This window comes from Coenobita brevimanus, chromosome 55 (genome assembly GCF_032717465.1).
Source record: "Coenobita brevimanus isolate Jiangsu-jjx chromosome 55, ASM3271746v2, whole genome shotgun sequence".
Classification (NCBI taxonomy): domain Eukaryota; kingdom Metazoa; phylum Arthropoda; class Malacostraca; order Decapoda; family Coenobitidae; genus Coenobita; species Coenobita brevimanus.
This window is the reverse complement of record NC_137008.1, coordinates 61,032,380-61,057,808: the sequence shown is the minus strand read 5'-3', so window position 1 is coordinate 61,057,808 and position 25,429 is coordinate 61,032,380. Positions and strand designations below refer to the sequence as shown.

The 25,429-nt window shown below is 45.0% G+C and overlaps 1 pseudogene across 1 annotated transcript in view; it reads right to left on the bottom strand.

The window, feature by feature from the left end:
* LOC145401345 (uncharacterized) overlaps window positions 1–25,429 on the bottom strand; it is a 116,416-nt pseudogene that overhangs the window by 26,524 nt on the left and 64,463 nt on the right. Inside the window, exon 3 of the transcript XR_013897576.1 lies at window positions 21,948–22,706. The product of XR_013897576.1 is annotated as an uncharacterized LOC145401345 (transcript). The remainder of the gene's footprint in view (window positions 1–21,947; window positions 22,707–25,429) is intronic.

Here is a 25,429-nt window from a genome sequence, read left to right as displayed (position 1 = left end):
GCATCTACTACCACAGCACTATATCCTGCCTACCATACGTCACTATTTAACCGATACTCAGGACTATACTGATTAACATTACCCCCAACCCTCCCTAGCTCAGTACACTAATACCACCCATATCATCTGTACTTACCACCACAGTACATAATATATCGCTACATTATTACCACCACCACCATCATCACACCAGTCTCCACCATCGCACATCACAACCATACTCAAATACACCCCTACATCCACTGCACCCTACACTTGCACCACACCCTACACCTTCACAGCCACCACACCCTGCAATACCCCCCATCCACAATTCCCTACAACACCCTCACATCCATCACATACCACATAAAGCTTCACAAATACCACCACCACACCCAACTACAACCCCACGTTCACCACAACCACCACACACCACACCTCACTACACTACTACAACATCCAAACCACCACCACCACCACAACTACTCCCCACAAGCCTACACAGCCACCAACCACCACCATCAAACTGACCACCACACCACCACCACCACCACACCACTCGCTCTGGCCATATCGACGACCGCACCTGTGAATGAGAGTTTTGGGAAATATGTGGTGTTGTTGTCAGGTGAATGGTGGTCCTTTGTGGGCGGGGTGTGGCACAATGGCGGGCAGGAGGGCGTAATCTGAGGGTGGGTGACGGGCGTAATGCGACTATATATCACCACCACCCACCGCTACCTGGTCTTCTCTCACACCCACCCAGTCTCTCTCTCTCTCTCTCTCTCTCTCTCTCTATGAAGCAATGTGGTATATAAAGCAACCAACGTTTACCCTCATATTCGTTTATTTCCCCTTCCATATGGCTGCCTTTGTTAAGTATACAAAGTGGTTCCAGGTATTACTCATGTAGGATATTATACGGTAGCTTATAGGTGAAGCCCCACAAACCGCCTCCCTCACTGACTCAAACATTCATTCTTAACGCTATATAATATTCAATGATGACTTTTCTTTTTTCATTTTTTTTTACGTTATTAGTAGTTTTTATTGCATTCTTCCTGTTCCCAGCTAATTTTATTCAGTACAAGACAGTCCCCCAACATCAAAGGGTTAAATGAAAACCTTACTTAACCTTTCCAGTTTGAGGTTCTTCAGTTCAATATGTTTCCTAAGCAGAATAAAATCGTCTTGTGGTAGCGATAATAAAACTAAAACATGTCACCGTACTACAGAGGATAACATTTAGACGACGAAAGGCCACGCCTGAGCTGGATAAAGGCATATGACGGAGGCGATAATACAACAACTGAGATTTCATTCGTGGTCAGAAATTTGGCATCACTTAAGACAAATGACAAATTATATATATATATATATATATATATATATATATATATATATATATATATATATATATATATGAAAGTGTACGCACTCCCACTCGAGAAATCAACGTACTGCCAATGCCAGGTTTCACTACATTGGATCTTTGGGTGTAAACTAGGTGTATCACTGACCAACACTGCTGCCAGTACCAACACCACTCCCACAGCGATAGTCTCCTCCTCCTCCTCCTCCTCCTCCTCCTCCTCCTCCTCCACCAACACCACAACTACCATCAACATTAACACCGATGCCGGTATCACCACCACTACTGCCACTACACTGAAAATAACAACCACTTCCACTACCACAAATACTCCACTAACAACTCCTACCATCACCACTGCCAACAGAACTACAATCTCCATCGCCACCAGAACTACAACCTCCACCACCACCACCACCCACTCCATCGCCACAAGAACTACAACCTCCACCACCACCACCAAACCACCACCCACTAAGGGGAGGACAACAGCTGCGGTATCACTCTATCACTCACCGTCTCCGCTGGAAGTGACCCATATTTCCCCACCCTGGTGATGACAGCATGTCCACAAAAGCAGAGTAGTGTCCATCTATCCATACGTCTATCAGTCCATCTATCTGTTAGTCTATCTGTCTGTTTATCTATCTACCTGTCTCTCTTTCTGTCACATACTCTTCTTATCGAGCTATCTGTTTATCATTCTACCTACTTTACTCACGTTGTCTATCTACCTATCTATCTACTTATCGTTTTATCTTGACTTCTATCAATCATTTTATCTTGTCCTCCTATTTATTTACCAGCTAACCTAAATATCTACCAAGTAAGATTATTTTTCTGCCTCTATCTTCTATTTAAAGCCGCCTCTTGTGAGGGGGCTTCGCAAATAAAACATCCCCAGGGAATTATGCTCCTACTCAGCAACGACTTCTCCTCCTCCCATGACATACCACACCTCAAACGCACTCCAGAGGTGGCGGGAAGGGGGCAAAGTAGCAACGATCAACTGAAAGGTGTATAGCAATGGGGTGCTTGCGAGGAGAAGGAGCAGCAGACACAGAACGAGGTGGAGGCGGTGGTCGAGTAGGTAGAGAGGAGGTTTGCTGTTCAAATGGACGCGGGTTCGAATCCCTACTGTAGCTGAGAACAGTTTAAAGACTTGAATTTCTTTAAGGTAGACTTATACTGATCTACGAGACGACCCGCCAACATGCTGTAAAAACACCCCTGCTAATACCAGTACACCAGTCCTGTATAAGACAGCCCTAGCATGTATTCAATATGGACGGTGGGTGTTAGCACTGAAGTTGTGACATTGGGTGTTAGCGCTGAAGTGGTGACAGTTGGAGTTATATGACATGTATGTGGACTGCTAGGTCTCGGGGAACGGGCAGTTAAAGCCTATGCCCAGAGTCGGAAGCATACAAAAAAAAACAACGAAAGATTAAGGGAAAGGTGTACATAAACTGACTGGGTGCACGGAGGAGAGAAAGACCAAGAGTAACGTGAAGGGATGAAGTTGAAAAGTGTACAAGGAAGGATGTATGAAACGGGAGGGCTGGAGGAAGAGGGCAAGGCGGACCAAAAACGAGGAAGGTGGGGAGTACAAACCTAGAAAGATTAATGAAAAGGTGTACAGATAATAGAATGGAGAGGCTGGGAGGACGACGAGACGCAGATCATGAACAAGGTGAAGGGATATGGTATATAAGGAAACGTACTGGTAAATAGTCGGACGATGGACAGGTACACCAAGAACGATAATTATGAGAAAACAAAGTAAGCGCACACACGGAAAATGGGGTGTTGGAAGAAGAAGATGTATACCGAGCCTAAGACGAAGCGAGAGGACCGTTAGAATATCGGACGGCTGAAAGGGAGGAGGAGGAGGAGGAGGAGGAGAGACAAATCAAGAAGGTAGCCAAGAACTAATGAGAGGTGGTGTCTAGTTGCCCACTGACCAACAGTATTTTAAGCGTCATGTGCAGGTCACCAGGGTCTAGGGCTTAAAAGGTTCTCTCTCTCTCTCTCTCTCTCCAATGCCAACCTTTTTCCCCTAATGCCTCAAGCGCCATTATCGCCCGGCACGAAATAATGTATACAACCACTCTGCATTTGACACAGGAAAAAAAAAAAAAACTGTCGACCTCCATTACACCGAGCATCGATTTTATTATTTATTATTTTATTTATGATATTATTTTGCCGACAGGATAAATAGGTGTCCAGATCCATTAATATGTAGCGTTGAGTTTTTATTTTATTTTATTATTTCATCATCATCATCATCATCCACTTACTGCCTCATCAGCAGCGAAGGGTCCTGGGGTTAGGCTACTTATTCCTAACATTTAAGGTGGGTGACCAGTCGCAAATTCCTGAGTGGCATTATGTGACCAATAAACCGCAACCAACCCTCGGTTACTGAGCCGTATTTCAAGTGGCACAGGAGGTTTCGCAACACCTCTTCCTAAGCGATTTAATTTGCATTTTACACCTAGGCGTTCTCTTGTATGCTGTTGGAGAGACTGAACCCACCAAACCACCAGGCGTTTACTGGCTACATTGTTACCATTCAATGTTGTAAATGGTCTTCTGGGTTACAGGATATCATTTGGCTTGTCACAGTGCAGGGTCACCGGACAGCACCACTTCATCAGGTGAGTGAATGGTGGGACCTCACTGCCAGGGAAAAATAAGTGTTCAATTCCATTACAGCTGGCCTAGATTTTGTTCTTCTTTATCTTATTAATTTACTGCCTGAGAAAATTGGTGTCCAATCCTAATACCTTTGCCTCGACTATTACTTTTTATTACTTTATTCCTTAAAAAAAAAAAAAAAAGTCGCCTGCTTGATGGTGTGCGCGAGGAGAAGCATTAGAATAAACCAGATACATAAACCACCGACTCAGTGTCATTTCCCCATAACTGCATTAAACAAAGATGTCTATGAATACAGAAGATACACGCATCAAGTTCTTTGCCGACTGTAACTGCGTAAAGAAAGTGTACGAAAGAATACGACAGATACATACACCATACATCAGTGTCTTTTGTCGAGTATGAGCGTAAGAATAAAGAAGATCCATAACCCACCCAACACCCAAGTGCGAGGGAAGGAACGTAAGATAAAATGAAGATATACGGAAAACACCTACATCCATAGTGTGCGAAAGAATGTAAGATTAAAGATAAGGAAACCACAGCTAACGAGTCATTTACCCACAAGGCGACAACGAATACAGAAGACCCACCAATACCCTAACTGCGTGAGAAGAAACGAACGACTAAAGAAAGATCCGGAAACCACGGCAAACTGTGTCATTTGCCCGTAACTGCAGCGCGAGGTGGCGTGCAGGAGCGTAAGGAATGAAGCAGATACAGCCACACTGGACGCCCCTCCCCATCTCCTGTGCCCTCCTTCCCTCCTTCCTCTCCAGTCTCCCCCTACCCTCCACGCCCCCCCACCTCACGCCAGCTGGGACACGGGAGATGAGAGGCGCGCGGGGAGAGAGGAGTGGGGGGAGGGGAATCAGACAGACGCAGGCACGGTGCGCATCGATTGACTAAAATGTAAAATATAATGTGTTTGCAAGTATTGATCCGGTGCGTGAACCCCTTGCTACACCAACCTGCCTCCGCCCCCCCCCCTCTCTTTCACTCGGATACATACTCGCTTCTACCTATCTACCTTCCTACTGAATTACCTCTACCTGTACATACCATCACATACGACTCTACCACAGTACACACCACCACACCATGGCACATTATCAATAACCACCACACCACCAACCACAGCACACCAATCACATATCAGTACACCGCAGTACATACTAATGCACCACAACATACATTCATACACCATCTCACCGCAATACAGCATCACATACACCTATACCACTACACATGCTACCAAAACACAGCACACCAACAAATACCTCCATGTCAAAGTGCATGCTATCACACCACAAAACACTCACATATCACACGCCAATGGACACAGCACATACCATCACACCACACTATCACATACTGTACACACCGTAATATACCACACCATCGTATATCATCACATACCGCGACACCATGACATACCCCAACACTGCCACATTTCACCACATCGTCATATACCACCACACCATCACATATCACCAGCACACCATTATATACAGTCCCACCATATCATCACATACCACCACACCATCACGTACCAGCACACCATCATATACCAGTACACCATCATATACCACAACACCACTGCACATACCGCCACACCATCGCTAATTACCGCCACACCGTCACACACCACTACACCATTGCTCTTCACCACACCATTAGATACCATCACACGACACCGTCACATACTTCCGCATCAAAGTACATACCACCACACCATGAAACACCATCACATACTGCCAAATAGCACAGTACCAAAGCACATCACATACCGCTACGTCAACCAGGCCTCACACGACACCACATACCAACACACCAAGAATCCACATCACACACACACACACACACACACACACACACACACACACACACACACACACACACACACACACACACACACACACACCATCCCCAATATGAATAAATAAACACAGGAACATCAAAACCAAGGCCACGGCACACACCATCCCACACCACACGTTATTACTACTATTAAAGACAAAAAAAATAAATAAATGATCTCATGACTACAAAGGCACTTCATACTCCACCCCATACCACAATATACAGCGGCACAAAAAACACAGCAAAAAAACAACACAGCATCCCATCCACACACCACCAAACACACCCCACAGCGGCCTCGTAACATCAAAACAAGCCTCATACACAACACTATCAATCTCACACACCGACACATACCCAACTCACACACCACCAACTCACATACCATCCGACATACTACAAACTCTTCAAAATACACGTCACAATTTTCACATCCCATACCTCCCCCCCTCCTCTCTCTCTCTCTCTCTCTCTCACACACACACACACACACACACACACACACACACACACACACACACACACATTAACAACGTCACACAATACCACACAAGTCCCCACTAACCATTACCCTCCACACATACCAAAACAACCCCCCTACACACACACACACACACACACACACACACACACACACGCACCACGACAACAATCCCCCCACACAAACAAACCCAACGCTTCCCCATAACCCCACGCTCCACGACACAAGCCACCAACCTATCATCCCTCACACACACACCACCACCACCACCACCACCACCCCGCCAACTAACCGCTCGACCTTGCCCTCTAAAAATAGCACACTTCTCGACCTTCCTTCCCAGCATCGACTATTTTTTGCCTTTTATTTTTATTTTTCGTACACGCGCTTCACGGATGTCCCTCCTTTTCACTCTGTTTCGTCTTGCAGTTGCTTATTCTTCAGTCAATCATTATACTTTTATTTGTGTTCCCGCCAAAGGATTCGATTTAAGGCAGGGGAGACCGCCAGAGGTGAAGGTGTGAATGTCTGGTTATCATTATCAAGGTGGTTTTTGATTGTGGTGGTTTCCCAATATTCTCTCTGTCTCTGTCTCTTCTCTGTCTGTCTGTCTGTCTCTCTCTCTCTCTCACACACACACACACACACACACACACACACACACACACACACACAGAACGTTTCCTTGCCTTCCTCACCCATCCCTCACGAATCCTCCCCTCTCTCAGTGCCTCACTCTTGTCATAACACATTCTCTCTCTCTCTCTCTCTCTCTCTCTCTCTCTCCTACACAGCATTCCCTGTCTACCTCTCCTGTTCCCTTCACCTATTCTCTCCCTCCCACTATTAAAGTATCCCCACATCTGTTCATCTGTTTCCTCTTCGACCTCCACCTCTTCCTCCTCATCCATATTCCCCGCTATCACTACCCTCACTTCCACCGCTACTTCCGCTTCCGCCTTCATATTTACTTCCACTTTCACTTCCACATCTACCTCCACCACCACCTCCACTACTCTCACTTTCACCTGGGCTCATTTCTCCACCTCCACACCTATACCTCCACCTGGCTCATCACACTGTTTCATTTGACGCTATTTCATATATACAGTATTGCCCCCACCCTGGTCTCTCTCTCTCTCTCTCTCTCTCTCTCTCTTCCATTATCCTTCTCTCTATCTATTCCATTGCTCATCGATCGTCTTTCCCTTTTCTGTCTCTCCATTTTCATTGTCATTCTTCTTTTTTTCCCTTTTTATCTTCCACTCTCTCCTTGTCTCTTGTTACTTCTCTCTCTCTCTCTCTCTCGTCTATTCGCTTTCCATATCTGGCATTTATTTCCTTCGTTTCTTCTTTCTCTCTCCCTCCACCCTTATTTATGTCTCCTTGTCTTTGTCTTATTTTCCTCGTTCTTATTTCCTCTCATGTCTTTCTTTCAACCAGACTCTTCTCGTTTCCTTTCTTCTTTCTTTCTTTCTCTCCTTTAATTACATTTTCTCGCTCCCTCGCTCTTGTTGAAGTACTCTCACTCCTTTTCTCTCTCTCTCTCTCTCTCTCTCTCTCTCAGCACTTCTCTCCCTCTTTCTCACTCCCCTGTCTTTCTTAAGCACTTACCCAGCCACTTCAGTTTTAATCACCTTCCTTCCTTCTCCAACTTTATTCTACTTCAGCTCTTACTCCGCAGTCCCCTCTCTTTGGCGTTTCCCTCTCTTCTCTCCTCCTTCTCCTCCTCCACCACCTCCTCCTCCTCCTCCTCCTCCTTTCTCTCTCTTCCTTCTCCTCCTCCTCCTTGCCTCCATTTTCAGCTTCTTTCCCGCAATTCTACGTTATTACTTTTTCGGTTTTCTCCGCTCATTTGTGCCTCTCTTTTTTTTCCCCACTTCTTCCTACACTGCTTCTTACTCTCTTCCTGTCTCATTTCTTCTTCCTCCTCCTCTTCCTCTTCTCTCTCTTCCTCCCCTCTCTCTTCCCTATCTTTCTCCAAGACCTCATCGCCTGGACACTTTCCAAATATTTTCCTTATGTATCTTCTCTCTGTCTTTTCGTCTGACTTTCTTACGCTCTCCAATTCCATTCCAATTTGCTTCACTCCTTCATTGTGTTCAGTGTTCTTCATCTTCATCTCACACCATCATTCTTTACAGTGTTCATCTTTATCTAACATCATCATTCTTTATAGTGTTCTTCTTTATCTAACACCATCATTCTTTACAGTGTTCATCTTTATCTCACACCATCATTCTTTCCGGCGTGCTTCATGTTTCCATTCGTTTATCACAATACTTTCTGTCTTCCTCTTTCACACTGTCTCAACCTCAATCGTTTTATATATTCATTCTCCTTCCCTTCGCCTTATCTCTTGCTCATTTTCCTCCACCCCAGGTTCTCTTTTTCCAGTAACACACTTTGTTTTTTCTGTTTCCTCTTTGCCCGACTCCTTCCTTCGTTATTACCACTTTTTTCTTACATTTGTTCCTTTGTTTATTGTTCTCTCTCTCTCTCTCTCTCTCTCTCTCTCTCTCTCTCTCTCTCTCTTTCTCTCTCTCTTTCGTTCTTACATATTATTCAGTATTCATTTTTGACCATCACTTCCCCCTGATCCCTTATTATTATACATTCTAATTCTTGTATATAATTCTACTCTCAACCTTGCTTATCGGTCTACTATTGTTTTATTATTATTGTTTAGCACTCGACAATCAAACAGCATTTATTACCATATATTATTTTCTAATTCCTGTCTATCAGTGTCTTCAAAATCCTGCTTATTCTTCTGACCTAATTCTTGTTTATCAGTCTCTTCTAACAATGAAAAAATTATTTGTTAGCAGTGCGAATAAAGTAAATATAAAGTTTTCGAACTGAAGGGGTTAACTTATCCAGCATATCTTCTTTTAATTCACGTACATCAGTAATAAAGAAAAATCTGCTTATAATTCTAGCTCTCATTCGTATTTAACATCGTATTTAGCCTATGTCCTATGTTTATAATTTTCCTGATTCCACTGACTATTTTCGTCTGTATTTCCACGTTCAACTTTATCCTCTAACTCTCCTCCTCATCATCATCTTTGTTTCACTATTTACCATTCTCCTCAATGTCCTTTAATTAATGTCGTCTTTACTCCCTTCGTTTTTCATTCCCTTTTACTTCCTCTGCTTTTCATCGTCTTTATTTCCCTGTTTCTCGCTCTCTCCTACGTCCTCTCTGTCATCGTCTTTATCCCATATTGATCATTCTGTAATTCCTGTGTTCAGTGTGTGCTTTGTTATTCTTAGTTACAATTCTGCCCTCTAGCACTAAATCATTCCTCCCCTCTTCTTTGTTCTCTCTGTCTGTCTATCTGTCTGTCTGTCTATCTCTCTCTCTCTCTCTCTCTCTCTCTACTGCTCACAGTTTCCTCTTTCCTCTCCGCTTTCAATTCCCTTCCGTTTGCTATCTCACTTCCTCCTTTTACTACTCAGACTGTTTCACTTCTCTCCCCTCCCCCTCCCCTCTCTCTCTCTCTCTCACACACACACACACACACACACACACACACACACACACACACACACACTTTCCTAATATGTCTTTCTCTTCCTTCACGTGTTCCATTTCCTCCCTTCCTTTGCAACGCCATCTCTCTCTCTCTCTCTCTCTCTCTCTCTCAAAGCTACGCCCTACTTCTCTCTCCCCTTTCAAATACAAACGTACACTCTCAATGCCATCTTTGTCTCCCCTTCTTTCTCTACCTGTCCGTCAGTCTGTCTATCTGTCAGTTTGTCTCTATGTCTGTCTATCTGCCTCTCTCTCTCTCTCTCTCTCTCTCTCTCTCCAGTTGGTAATTTGATTTTGATTTCATTGTTACAGGTATATTTCATTAAATTACTTGACTCTCTATCTCTCTCTCTCCACTAGGAAATTTGGTCTGATATCAACATTTCAGATTTACTGTTCTGAATTTTGCCCCCTCCCCACCTCTCTCTCTCTCTCTCTCTCTCCCCGTATCTGGCGTCTTTCCCCTCCTCGCCTGGTTTGATATCATCTGGGAAGCGAGGCCCTGTACTTGCCCACATCTTCCCCTCTGACAGTGATGACTACCGAGGGGGGGATGGGGAGATGGAGGCCAATGACGAGAGAGAGAGAGAGAGAGAGAGAGAGAGAGAGAGAGAGAGAGAGAGAGAGAGAGAGGAGTGGGGGAGAGAACGAGGTACGGGAATCAATAGAGACAAAGAGAGAGACGGCAAGGGAGACAGGGAGGGCGAGGGAAGATATGGAGAGAGAGAGAGAGAGAGAGAGAGAGAGAGAGAGAGAGAGAGAGAGAGAGAGAGAGAGACTGCCGTAAGAACAGAGAGAAATGATGACAGAAGAAGTAAAGGGAAAATAATAAAATAAGGAGAATATGAGAAAGAGAAATAAAGCAATGAGAGGAAAGAAAGAAAATGGAAATATAAGCACACATAAATATGGTAAGGAAGAGGAGACAGGAAGAGACGAAGGGAAGGAATATCAGACAAAGAGAGCAACAGAAAGATAATGAGAGAGAGAGAGAGAGAGAGAGAGAGAGAGAGAGAGGAATGAGAAGGAAATGAGACAAAAGCAAGAAGTGACAAGAAACACGGACAGAATGATAGGGAAAAACTGTTGAGATGAAGAATGATGAAGAAGAGAGAGAAAGTCAATGCACTTGAAGAGCGACAGAAAAAAAGACAATGAAATAAAGAGGATAGATTATATATATATATATATATATATATATATGTACTGTATACACACGAGTATATAACGAGAGAGAGAGAGAGAGAGAGAGAGATGACACTGTGACTCATGCAGTGGGTGTAATGAGCTAGGTGGAGGTGGAGGTGTAGAAGTGGAGGCAAAGGTCATGGCCAAGAAGTGAGTTGTGGAGGTGGAGGTAGAAGATGAGGTGTATGTGGAGGTGGAGATTGAGTGGTTTATGTAGAAGTGGAGGCAGAGGCCTGGAAGTGGTATTAGGGAAGTGGATGGAGGAAGAGGAGGATGTGGAGGTGAAGGTGGCAACAGATACACAAATGTGGAGGTGGGGATGATTTGAAAATAAAGAGACCAGGGAGCAGCATCGATGGGAGAAGAGGTGGAGGTGGAGCCTGAGGAGGTGTTGGAGGAGACAGAAGAAAGGGTGGAAATAAGGTAATGATCAAAGTGGAGCTGTGAAGAAGGGTGGATGTGGAAGTGAAGGTGCAATGCAAAGGGGAGATGGAGGCAGTGGTGGAAGTATAGGGGAAGGTGGAGGTTGAGACAGAAGTGGAGCTGGAAAGAAAGACAGGGACAGAGGTGATGAGTGGCTGGTGTTGGTGGAGGCGATGTGGAGATGAGTGGGTGGTTTTCAGCTCTCAAGTCAGTGTCATTACCCTCGCAATGCTCATTACTTTACACACACACACACTCACACACACACACACACACACACACACACACTCTCTCTCTCTCTCTCTCTCTCTCTCTCTCTCAATTAACCCTTTACCCCCAAGCGGCAGAATTATGTGCAGTTTGGGGTCATTTTCAAAAGTTAATAAAGGAGGGGACTCTAAAAGCTGGACTTATGAGCTTCACGTCTACAAGCCAGCAGGCGAAGGTCAGTATGGTAAGTATCCTTCTTCCAAAGTCAGGCAGTAATCGGTTAAGTACCCTAAATTCTTACAGTCCCTGAGTCGACCACAGCAATGGGGTTGATGGCACGTTCATACTAACCTTCATTCTTCCAAGGTTTTCCCTCCTCTGAATCTAAATAATCAGTCTGGATAGATTACCAATAGTTATGCTTTTGGTGTAATTATTTGTTTTCTAAGTTTTCTGCTAAGTATTTGTATTACGAAGAAAGAACGCTGGAAATACTTCAAGAAAATAAGCATGGTAACAATTCAAACAACGTATACGCGACGGGGAGAAGGGTCTTTAGTTGTCCCAACATTGAGGAAACCTATGTATCCGGGGACTCTTGGACCTCTAATGACGCCTACCGAATATGAAACGTAAATATGAACGCCGTGCCATTTCCAACAGGTTCTTAGAGAGTTAAGAGTCGAAGGAAAGAGTACAATGGAACTGCAAAAGGGGTACGCATGCGCAGTGGCGACGTGAGTGTACCCATCCCACAAAAAAATACTGATCGGAGAGTTCACCCCCGCGCCAGCCCCCTCCCCCAGGCTGTTTATTCACTACCAGTACCATTATGATGAATACTTGCAGGGGCCGTATCGACGTATGCAAATGCAGTCTGGTTGCCTCGGGTTCCCACAGATACTGACCTGCTGAAAGTTGGGCTGTGGAGAGGGTCGTGCCGAGTTACGCACAAAAGAAGGAAAATTAACAAGACCTTCCAATACAATCTAATATGTTTTGTGGCGTGTCAAAGAAGATCTAAGGAATTCTTCAGTACGATGACCTGCATATTTTCATTTCATCCTTCCTACGAGCAGATGACTGCATTTTGTTTCAAGCATTCATATCATACTCAAAAAGTTAAAAATATCTGTAGATGGATAACGCCCGAGTTTTAAACTAGCAAATATCATTCCTCTCCCCCAAATAACAAGCGAAGAAAGTAACACATAAATGAAAGCATATATAGATAAATAAATAAAAATCCGTTCAGTTCGAGACAATTGGATACGTTTGAAAGAACATCATGGGCAGGGACACAAACAGACTGCGGTACGATTGTTCCACCGTTAACCTGCTAAGTTTATAAAAAGAATGAGAATACCGGTAAACTATTTTATTAGAGATTCGGACATAAAACGGGTGAGGGTGTTGATATACGGGCGATGTGTGTCTGACTTAAAGGGGAAGCATGCAGACAGACATTTCACGACGCCGTTCACTGCCGCAGCGACAGTGAAGAGAGAATGATGCAACACTGCGGTGATGAGAGATGAAGTCGGTGTGAGAGAAGGCATGATGAGACGAAATGCCTTTGACTGCATCCTATTCAGAAGAGCTGTGACTGGTGAACTACCCCCACACCATCCATCCATCCATCCATCCAAACACACACACACACACACACACACACACTCAAGAGACATGTACCCCTCACAATGGTTAAAAAAAATGACCCATGAAAAAAAAAAAAAAAAGTTGCCTTGTTAAAGAAAGCATGATGCCTCTGAGAAGTCCATTTATCAAGAAAGGTAATAATGTGATGTCTAAGAAACATCACGAGTTAAATGGGTGAATGAAAGATGTGAGGACGGTCTGACTCCACTCCAGTCCTGCCGCATCTTTCTTTTCTGAATAACAATAAAACATGCCGACTGGCGAACATAATGCTCTTGTTATACATGACCTGAACTAGTTTATAAGCTACAATTGTTGGGAGAGAACACATGAAAAGGGTAAAGTTTCTTATTACTCCAAGCTTCGGTTTACACACAGCCCATGGTCAGAGAGACTGTTCAAAAAGGGAATGCACAAGGGCACTCACAAGTCGGGAAAATCTCATGATATAAATACCCTTGTTCTTTCTCTTGTCGTACAGACACCCTGAAGATGGTTCGTGTGTTATCCGAAATATTAGGGAAAAACAAAGCTCGGGTTCTTTCCTGTTTCCGCTCACACCCATTGTACCCGCTTGTCAATGTGAATCAATACAAAATTCTAGATTGCATAGGAGACTTAGCAGAATCTCTTCCTTAATGATCTACTTTGCATGGTACTTCTTGACATTCCCTTGTATATTATCAAGATCGTTTTATTATCGACGCAGTTTGCATTAGTAACACACAAGGGTTTACTGAGCTGATACGTGCAGAATAAATAGCTACTGAGGAGGCATTACGAAATCTCCAATGCCAATTACAAAACGACCCTCATTCACAAGTGTCATGAAAAGTTTCCCACCCATCACGATGTATGCAAACAAGCCGCTGCGATACATACACAAAAAGATATGGTACTTATTGAGAAACCACAACACCAGAGAAAGAAAGGAAGAAAGAAACAAAGGCGTCAGCGGGCTACCTGAGTAAGCTCCTGGTAATTTGTATGAGGTGGGCGTGGGTGGGAAGTGGTGTGGTTCTTACGTGACCCATCCACTCAACCACCTGACACGCTACCTGATTCCCCTCTCCTTCCCCTCCCCCACACCCCATACCCGGCCACCCTCATCGTCCCCCCTCCTCCTTCCCCTCCCTCATGCCTCGCTCTCCTCACCACTTCTCTCTCCGTCACAGATCACGGAACCTTACCTCGCTTCGGTGCTGTGATGTCATTTATTGTTGCCGATATTTTTCTTTTTATTCTTTTTGTTACCAGACGATATTACTGATGTTTGTGTGGTCGTGAGTATTTAGGTGATGAATTAAATCTGCATGGAACGTCTCCAATTCAAAATGCCTAAGCTGGTTGAACTCCTTTGGTGACGGAAAGAATAGATAAATAATAAAATCACCACCAGACTGAGGGGGTTATGACGGAAATAAAAAAGGTTATCCAGTGATCCCTTCAGTATCACTACGCCATTTATAACTTCCTCTTGCTGCCGTCACACGATTCTTTTTTTGCTTCTGAGCGGCCTATCTTGGCGAACAGGTTAAGTCTACAGGTATTTTTGTACAGTAAATAACACGAAGGCTATAAACTTGTTCAATATCATACGTTAAAAGAACACTTCATGCTATATATACTGAACGTTCTACACACACAATGGCAGCAATACAAAAATTACGTAAATCACGATATAAAGTTAGGTTTAATAGGGTGTTATCCATTGCACCCTCCACATTCTATTACAGTTTTACGATACCGTCTGGGTTTTGTAGGCCAATCCAGGCTTCTTACTGGCTGGCGTCTCTTCTGGCCGGTCATCTGGTCAACTTTTTTGTTTCCTCAATCATGGGTACGAATCTAGGGACCAGAGTCACCAAGAATTTACCAACATCACACCAAGAATTTACTATCCACTTTTAATCTGGTATTTGGCGGTATTGCTATCTCAGGAGTGCGCGCAAGTGTGTGGTCTCTATTTATGATTTTTTTTTTCTTATGCAAGGAAGAAGGAACCAAAGGCCAGGAGGTACAGCCAAAGTTTCCAAAGCTTCGATGATATGTGGCCAATTTTCACTGGGAACGCTGTTTGATGGTTCTCCTAGTTTGTATGCTGTCTTTATTGATCATTCCTCATCCAATCTTTTCAGAGGAAATTTGGGCTGGGACGACGACGACGATGATGTGTAAAACTGTCCATCCTGCTACATAGGCGCGGATCAGATATTACCCTGAGTCTATGAAGATGTTACGAGAAATGTTTATGAATGCGGGTGACTTCGGGTGAGAGATTCAACTTCACTCTATGTCCGAGGTCCACGCGTTGGGAATCTTGACCAGCCGGACCCTGCTGGCCTGAATTTAGTGTCTGTTCGTTGTTTTCTGTTCGTGGTTAATTTCCCAGTGGCTGAGGAAAGGAGAATGTTTGGAAAACGATTGGGAAAGAGTTGAGATAGGGCTGGGGAAGGTCTGGGAGGGGGTGGGAAGGGTAAGAGGATTGTGGAAATGTTGAATTCGGAATGGGAAATGCCTGGGACTTGAGGAATGGCTGGAAAAAGGTTGAGAAAGTGTTAGAAGGTTGAAGATGGGTTCGGTGGGAAATAAGGAATGATTGGGAAGGGATTACAGAAGGTTGGGAATGGACTGAGATGAGTTGGAGAAGGACTGGGTTAGGTTGGAATGGGTTAGGGAAGGAACAGGAAAGGCTGGGACGAGAGGGAATAGCTGGGGAAGATTGGGGGCTGGGAAGGAATATGCTGGGTTGGAAAAGGATAGGATGGGTTGGGAGAATGAGGAGGGCTGATGGAAGGATGGCAGGCGAGGGAAGGGTTGTGGTCCGTAGAGAAGTTGGGGAAGTATTGGGAAGGGTTGGGAGAAGTTTGGAAATTGAGGAATGGCAAAGAAAGGGTCAAGAGAGAGTCGGGGAGGGGTTAGGAAAGGGTTGAAAGGTTGACGAGGTAGGGAAGCTAAGATATATGGAGGGGAGATGGAGAAAGAGGGGAGGGGGAAATGAACACACACGAGGGAACAAGAGCAGAGGGTAAAGCCATAACATTTCTTCCCATACAGCATCCCATACAATTTCTATCATATGAACAACTACTAAAGCCTCGGTATAGTTTGCGACAGGCGTAAAAAACAGAATATATAAAGCTCCATGTATGTCAGGGAAGATGATGACTGCCCATTTGAATCTCTGAAGTCTTCGTTGTCTGCCTCACGTCCAGATAAGCCAAACAACAGAAACAACAACAATACTAAGAACAACAACAAAAATAACAACTTCCACTAAAACAAAAAATTAGCCACAACACCATTATCTTTTTTAATCTTAGCCGTCCACGTTGTTTACCTCACATCTAGATAAACCAGGAACCACCACAACAACAACAAACTCAAAAATAATCATCATTAGTCAGAGCATTAGTATCCTTCTACAGATTTGTTTACCTCACATTCAGATAAGTCAGAGTTCAAAGCCACCACCATGAACACCAACACCACCACCACCACCAACAACAACAACAACAACAACTACTAGTACTACTGCTACTACTACGGCAACAACAATAACAAAACTATCCCAGCTAAAAAAAAATAATAATAATAGCCAGCCGAATATGCGTACGTGTCGCCACAAACTCAATAAGGTGAATTGCGGCCGTACAGGATTTAAGTGTGGTAGTGACATTTTAGGCTAGACACATATCCATACAGGCAGTGGACACATTACTCGCCATCTCCACTTGACATCATCATCATCATCATCATTACAATCTTCACCTCTCCCACGACCATCATCATCATCATCATCATCATCATAATTACTGCAATCTTCTTCACCACTACCACGACCACCATCATTTTCATCTACATCATTACAATCTTCTTGACCTCCACCACAAGCATCATCATTTTCGTCATCATCATCATCATCATCATCACTGCAATCTTCTTCACCCCTAACAACCATCATTACGAACGTCATCATCATCACTGCAATCTTCTTCACCTCCACCACGAGCACCATCATTTTCATCATCATCATCATCATTACAATCTTCACCTCTACCACGACCATCATCATCACCAACAAAACAAGAATGTGTGCCAGGTAAATCATAACAATGCGAGAACTATCACCAAACTACCTGGCTAAAATAACAAAACAATAAACATATAAATAAGTAAATAAAATCAATACATACCACAGCCACCCATACCTATAACCACTAAATATAAAACACTTAAACTACGACAGAAATAGAATGTGTGGGGAGCGTACGTTTAGGAGTGAAATTTATATATGTAAATGAGACACACTCTTTCCACCGGCATCCCGTGCTGGCTCGAGCTTGGGAAAATGAAAATGAACAAAGTGAGGAAATGCAATGGTTACACCCCACCCCCTGCAGCAGAGACAGAGTGGAAATCTGGAGGCTTTGTGTGTGTGTGTGTGTGTGTGTGTGTGTGTGTGTGTGTGTGTGTGTGTGTGTGTGTGTGTGTGTGTGTGTGTGTGTGTGTGTGTGTGTGTGTGTGTGTGTGTGTGTGTGTGTGTGTGTGTGTGTGTGTGTGTGTGTGTGTGTGTGTGTGTGTGTGTGTGTGTGTGTGTGTGTGTGTGTGTGTGGTGAACTGGTGACGAGTGTGAGTGAATGGGGGAGTGGGAGGAACAGAGTGCACGATACTGTTGAGTACTAAACGAGATCTGGAAAGTAAGTGTGGTGGACTGGTGAGTGAGTGAAAATATAACACTGCTGGAATTGAACGCGGTGGAATGTTAAATGAGTGAGTGGGTGGTGAGCGAGACGGTGCGAAGTGCTGATGAGTAAGTAAATCAGTCTGGCAAAGCAAAGTGAATATAGTGCATGGGTGGATCTAGAAATACTATTGAGGTGTTGGCCATATTTTACACAGGAACGAGCGTCTGGCACACTCTTTATCTCAATCACTTCGTAACGTTACAGTCATAGTTTCTTAACCTACTGAACAGAGACCGTGAAGCTGTAAACATGGATGTGAAGCCTACAGTTTGTTTTCCATGGCGGGATTGTGTCATACTTTTGGAAGATTAAATAAACATAACAGCCAGTGAAGAGGAGATCTATATAATCCTGATCTAAGCGTGCCAAACCAAGGATGTTACACAGGGGGAGCAACGTCGCTGAATCCATCAATGTAAACTGCAGAATGAGAGTGACAGGGTGCACGGTGAAAATACTGCTGAGTGTGTGGTGAGCTGAGCGTCCTACTGAGTGAATGAGTGAGGGGAATATCGCGTACTGCTGAGTTTGAAAGGTGCGAGGTACGGCTGAGTGTGGCGGAGAGTGGTAGTGCTGAGCGAGAGTGAAAGGTGGTAGTTACTGGTAGGTGAGAGATGAGCGATGCTTACTGGTGAGTGAGTGAGTGAGCGAGTGAGTGAGTGAGTGTGGGCGGGGGGCCGGGTGGTATCGATTGGGTGGCAGCACTGGCGGACACCTTGCCTCTCTTTGTACCAGCCACCCAGCACCACGCCACCACCACCACCACCACCACACAACACTACCACCTCCACCACACCAGTGCCATACCACCATCACTACAACCACATCTCTCCCGCCACCACACCACCGCCATCACAACCACTACCACCACCACACATCACCAATCCACAATCATCACTACCACACCATCACCACTACCACAGCTACTACACCACACTTTGCACAAAGACACGCTCCGACCCCTACTCACTACACTCTTCTCACCACACCACACGCTCCGCCACACCTGCACGCTCCCACACCACACCTGCACCCTCACACCAAGCCACACATGCGCATCCACACACCTATACCTGTCATCTCTCTCACCTGTAGGCTCACATACCATTACACATGTCTCGTAGGTATTAACACCGTTACATCTGTACACACATATCTGTGCGGACACATAAGTACACCCTCACACCTGTATACCCACCCATCTCGACACCTCGGACCTGTACACCCTCACACCTGTTCACTATCACACCCGCACAGCCTCACATCTGTACCTCCCCACACCTGTACACCCTCACAACTGTGAACATTCACACCTATACACCCTCACACCTATACACTCTCACACCTGGACACCAGCACACCTGTATACCATCACACCTGCCTGTGCATCAACACACTGTATACTCTAACAACCGTACACCTGTTTGACTCACTTCATTCCGATACACAAGCCATGCAGAACGAATACGTCATATTCATTATATTTTTACAGCTACCTGACGATTAATTCTGAACATGAGAGCACCGCAGTGGTTGAGGCGTCAGTGGAGGCAGTATCTGACCCCCTCAGTTCAAAAAATTTGTGGACTGTATAAATCGTCTAAGAGGATGCCATAACAAAATGCAAATGACGTCATCTTGTTAAAATTATAAAGAACCCTATCAACATATTTACAGATAACTAGCAGGGTTACCCGGCGTTGCTCGGGCAAACCTCTTTGATCGTACATACTGGCATTGCCTGGGACCCCGGCTGGCCTCTCCCCCGGTGGGTGAAGACCTCCGGGGTAGCATATTACCCATCGAAGCTATGTTCCTCCTTGGTCCTATTTCCCCAAGGATATGGTCACCATGGACCTATTTCTACCATAAGAACATTAAAACATAAGGAGAGAAGATAACTGCAGCAGGCCAGTTGGCCCACGCAAAGCGGCTCCTACAAGAGTGACCATGGACTTATTTTCCTACACCCCCCCCCCACCAACCCTTCCCACCCATCCTGACCACCCAGCCACCCATCCATCCTGCCCATCTACTCGCCCCCCCCACCCGACCCTACCCAACCCCCCCCACCCCACACACTCCACCAATCCGTCCACCCATCCGACCTGTTGTGGCTAATAATGATATGGTTGTAGAAAAAAAAAAAAACTCTCCGGTAACTGGCTAACATATGTCCACGATGCTGACAATTATTTCTAATTAGTTCTAATCTTGGCCATCAGGGGCGTTGTACACATTTAAATTCGTCGTAAAAAGTTACACTTGATGGAAAAGTTTACAGAGTTATATATGCATCACCCTCGATTTCCATGGAAGACAGACAGAAAGACAGACAGACAGACAAACAATCTCTTTTCACCTTTTTGTTTTGCAAAATTTTAGCAACTGTAATGTACATTTTTATATTAGTTTCAATTCAGCCATATGAATCATCAATCAAGCTAAGTAACTTTCATTAGATCCAATTATATGATTCATCAATTAATCTGAATTACCTACTCTAAACCAAACTCTCAAATCTACACATAAGTTTCTGGTAGCCCTGCCTTCGCTGCTTGCCCGGCCTTCTCCGTTCAGACGCTCCGAAAAGGGTAGTTAGATGCACCAACAAACGTGTAGTTCCAATTCAAACCAACAGGGAACACTAAGAAAATATATATATATATTTTTTCAGTTTTAACGACTGTAATGTACACATCTAAATTTAACTCTTTTATTTCTATACGGATTATACCATCACTCTAAGGACGACCCGTGTACATGGAAGGTACCCCCGCTCACACACGCTAATACCACTTTCTCCTCCATGACTGCTAAATCATACTAACAACAAATGCGTGCGACTGATTATCCAGGACGTGTTATTTTCCTACACCAGTACAACTTATATGGACTCTTGTATCATCGTCATCATCATCATCACGAGAAATTTGTACGTTCCCATATCATAAATTTATCTCTTGAAAAAAATCGTTTTGTGATTGCTACCTTCACACGATTTTACTCCAGCTTAAGAGGTGTCTCGTATCGTAGAAAAGAGAGAGAGAGAGAGAGAGAGAGAGAGAGAATGTGTGTGTGTGTGTGTGTGTGTGTGTGTGTGTGTGTGTGTGTGTGTGTGTGTGTGTGTGTGTGTGGAAGGGGGAAGTAGTGGTGGCATCGTATTACTTAGGGTGAGAGTGAGACTGTCTGCCTCATTAGTCAGGACGGTGTTCTCTTGTGCCTCTCATTACCTCACACCTCACTACACACCTCGCTTTTAAGAACATCATATTTACTTGGCAGAAATGGAAGCTTAGGAACTTTATAATCGAGATGTTAATCAGACTACTGCCCTACACTCATTTTTTTCTCAGTCCTGGTGTTTAATGTCTCAACCGCAGCCTCATTTCTGTATATCCTTGAATATTGACGTATACATGACGGAATTTCATTAACAAGACGAAACATACTTATCACCGTTATCATCATATAATTTTTTGGATGCGGCGACGTGGGGTCCACAAATGAATGAAAGAGAAAACACACAAAAAGGGAGAAGTATCAGCAAACCATCGAGTATAATATGCCAGACACTTATACACAACTATTCAAGCCCTTGAAATTCTGGCCTTACCTCAAAAACCTAATCATCTGCACTCTCTCTCTCTCTCTCTCTCTCTCTCTCTCTCTCTTAAAAGTGGAACATACAGTATCTTATCCGTAGACCATGTAACACCACAACACAATACAACACAACACAACACGAGGTGAGAGCGAGTGTGGCCGCCACCACCTCCACACTCACCTCCAGCTGGTGAGAGTAACAACACTTACTTTGAGAGGTTCTCCTCCTCCAGGTGTTTCAACTTCTTTTTTCTCTTCTCGTCCCTCCTGTCATCCTTTTTCTTCTTCTTATCGTCAAAGTCAGTGTTGAGGTGGCAGTTGGTATCAATATACATGTCCTCGGTTAAGATTTGTTGCTGCAGCTGCGGTAGAGGCTGCTGTACTTGTTGTAGGTGCTGTGGGGCCAGCTGGTGCTGCTGCGGCTGCGGGTGAGGCTGCGGCTGCTGTTGCTGCTGCGGCTGTTGCTGCTGCTGCACTTGCTGGTGCTGTGGCTGCTGATGGTGGTGTATGTGGTGGTGGTGGTGGTGGTGGTAGAGCTGCTCCATCACCTCCTCCTCTTGTACTGATGGGTGGTCGTCCGTGGTGACGGGGTCGGGGTCACCGGGACTTTGTACGGCGTCAGTGTCGAGTTTCACTTCGTACTTGGCTTTTAGCTTCACCTTGGCCTTCTTCTCTCGCCGTTCCTCCGCGTGGTGACTCACAGACTTCACCCGAGGCTCCAGGTGGTTCTCGTACTTTCTCGTCGCCTCCAGCTTGATTCTCTCCTCGAGGTTCCACTTGGCCTCGGGGTCGTCCTTCAGGTCTTTGAGGTGATTGTTATTCTTGGGTAGTTTGTCAGCGGGCCTGGCATGCCTGGCGGACCGGCGCGCGTCCCTGGTCCGTGACACCTGATCAGCCGCTTCCTGCAGCCGCGTGGTCCGCCGCGGCGCCTCGTTGTACACCACATCCTCTCCCTCATCACGCGCTTTCCTGCAGGCACAGAGGCTGTGTTAGGGGGTTATAGTGAGGGGGGGTGTTAGGGGGTATCGTGGGGGGCGTTAGGGGGTGACATGGTGTTAGGGGGTATCGTTAGGGGGTGTCGTGGTGGGGTGTGTTATGAGGTGTCGTGGCGTTACGGGTGTAACGTTGGGGGGGTTAGGGGATGTCGTAGCGCTAGGGGGTAACGTTGGGGAGGGTTAGAGGGTGTCGTGGTGGGGTGTGCTACGGGGTGTCGTGGCATTAGGGGGGTTAGGGGTGTCGTGGCGTTAGGTGGTATCGCTGGGGGACGTTATGGGGTGTTGTGGTTGAGGGGGTGTTATGGGATGTTGTGGCATTAGGGGGTATCGTTGAGGGGGCATAAGGGGGTGTCGTGGTGGGGGGTGTAACTGGGTGTTGAGGCGTTAGGGGGGTGTCGTCGGGGAGGGTGTTAGAGGGTGTCGTCGGGGGGGGTGTTAGGGGGTGTCGTCGGGGGGGTGTTAGGGGGTGTCGTTGGGGGGGTGTTAGGGGGTATCGTGGACGGGTGTTATGGGGTATCGTTGTGGCGTTGTTTGGTATCGTGGGGGCACAGGGATAGTGGGGACGGGGGTTAGGGGGGCCCTTGGGGGGTACAGAGTAGCCTGGGGAGGGTACAGGGAGAGACAGGTGGGGCAAGCAGGAAGAGTGAGGTAGGGAAGGGAGGAAGAGTGATGCAAGGAAGGGAGGAACAGTGAGGAAGACAGGGAGTTTGAGAATGGAAAAAAAAAACAGACTGGAGACGAGAATGGTTTATTACTATTCGCCAGATTATCATCATCATCACTTACTATGTGCATATAATTATTCTGTGGAACATTACGTACTATCTTTTGTGAACTTATCCTGCAGATCAATCTTTTCCACATGTATTCTAAAGAGCTTAGGTGTTTTTCTAGCATTTGTTCCTCAGCGATTTACTTTGCATGTTACTCCAAAGAATTCTCGTATACGTACCTTTGAAGCTTCATAATATCGGCATAAACTGCATATACATAAAGACTGTCAATATAAAAGACTGTCAATATAAAAAGCAAGGGTATTATATGTGTTCACCGATCCAATTCAGTAAATGTCTTATGAATATTAGTGTGCAGTTGTGGAGAAGCTTGCCCGAGTATGTAGCTCAGTATGGTCAATTTGAAAGATTGTAAACGCTGCGTGAGTCTGGTACTTCTGCCACGTTTTTAGCGTTGATTCTGCCTGGCTTTAGTCTAGTGTCATCCTTTCTCTTCCGCCGTATTCGTGCAGTCAGAGTCGCTTGTGATCTGCTGTGCCTTTCATTCATTATTTCAGCGGTGAGGTGCAGTGTGTATATATAACGAAAAAGAAACTTGTTGGTTACATATAAGAAGTGCTGCAGTGTGCGTGACAAGTTCCAAAAAGTGCTGGGGTTATTTTCACAAGCATTTACGATCAATTCACCGTCGCCATTCATTTGTTCCCCATAGAAGGACAAGGATAGTGCAGGCTCCATTACTGCCGTCCTCCCATATATCTTCTTCCTTCCACAAAAACAAATCACAGTTACGGCTAACAATTGTTCATAAATTTGTCTGTGTATCCGGAAGGGGTCCAAGTTGCCGTGGCAAATTTGGAAAGTTTAGGTTCTGATGGAGTGTGGCTGGACTGTGTTGAGGAATACTGCTGTGTGGGCGATATGAAATGTGCAGGGGGGGTGGAGCAGAGGCGAGATCTACTGGGTGACTGGGCGACCCTGATGTGCCTGAAAAGTTTACCTCTGCGTATTAGGTGACGTATTTCAGTTTTCTTTTTTCTTACAATCTCCAGAACTTTTCATGCACAACAGGACATACTATTCCAAGTGGAGGGATTACATATTATCTTTATGAGTCTCTTCCATGCTAGACTCCTTTCCTAGTTGAGTATAATCGTCTGTAGGCAACAAAAATATAAACAAATAACTAAGCTCGTCACAGTATTGAAGGGACGAAGGAGCTGGCACCTCTCCTGACAATGATGGGGGCATCTTGCTGCACAAAGGACTGACTGTATGCTTCTTGTGTGAGACATGTCATGTTCTATGGCAGTGAAACGGGGAAAATGAAAAAAGAAGACTGGCGCGCACTGAGATGAGAATGCCTAGATGGATATGTGACGCTTTTTCTATCTATTTATCTATATCCAGACACCTTCATCCCGTAAGGAATGAACAAATTGCCTCCATGTCGCCCTGTCCCCCGCCATTTCGCTGCTCTCCCCCCAAGTCAGACATCCCTTCTCTCATATACCTCTCCACTCCATCCCTCCATCTCAGAACTGGTTGGGATGTAACAAATGTGATTAGAACGGGGTGACTGAGACGTGGTGGGCATGTGGAGAGAATGGAGGATAGCTAGGTGAACAGGGGTTGATTCAGTTGGTTTGTTATCTCTTAACGGAACTGAGCCAGTCCATTAACTTGAATACTATGCTGTGGCTTCATGATATTCGATGTGCCTTCGTTATAAGGTAGGAATGAGTCTCCTTGGTTACTACTCAAATCGACCCTCCAATATGACTACAACTGTCAGTCAACAGAGCTGAGAGAGGTAAGGGATCTCTGTCATTTTTTATTACGGAATATGAACAGAGGAAGGAAAAATAAATTAAGTTTTTAAAATCCATATACCGAATTACAGATGTCCTTAGTTCATAAAAAGTCTGTAACAATTAGACTTGAACTGCTGTATGTTGAAGCT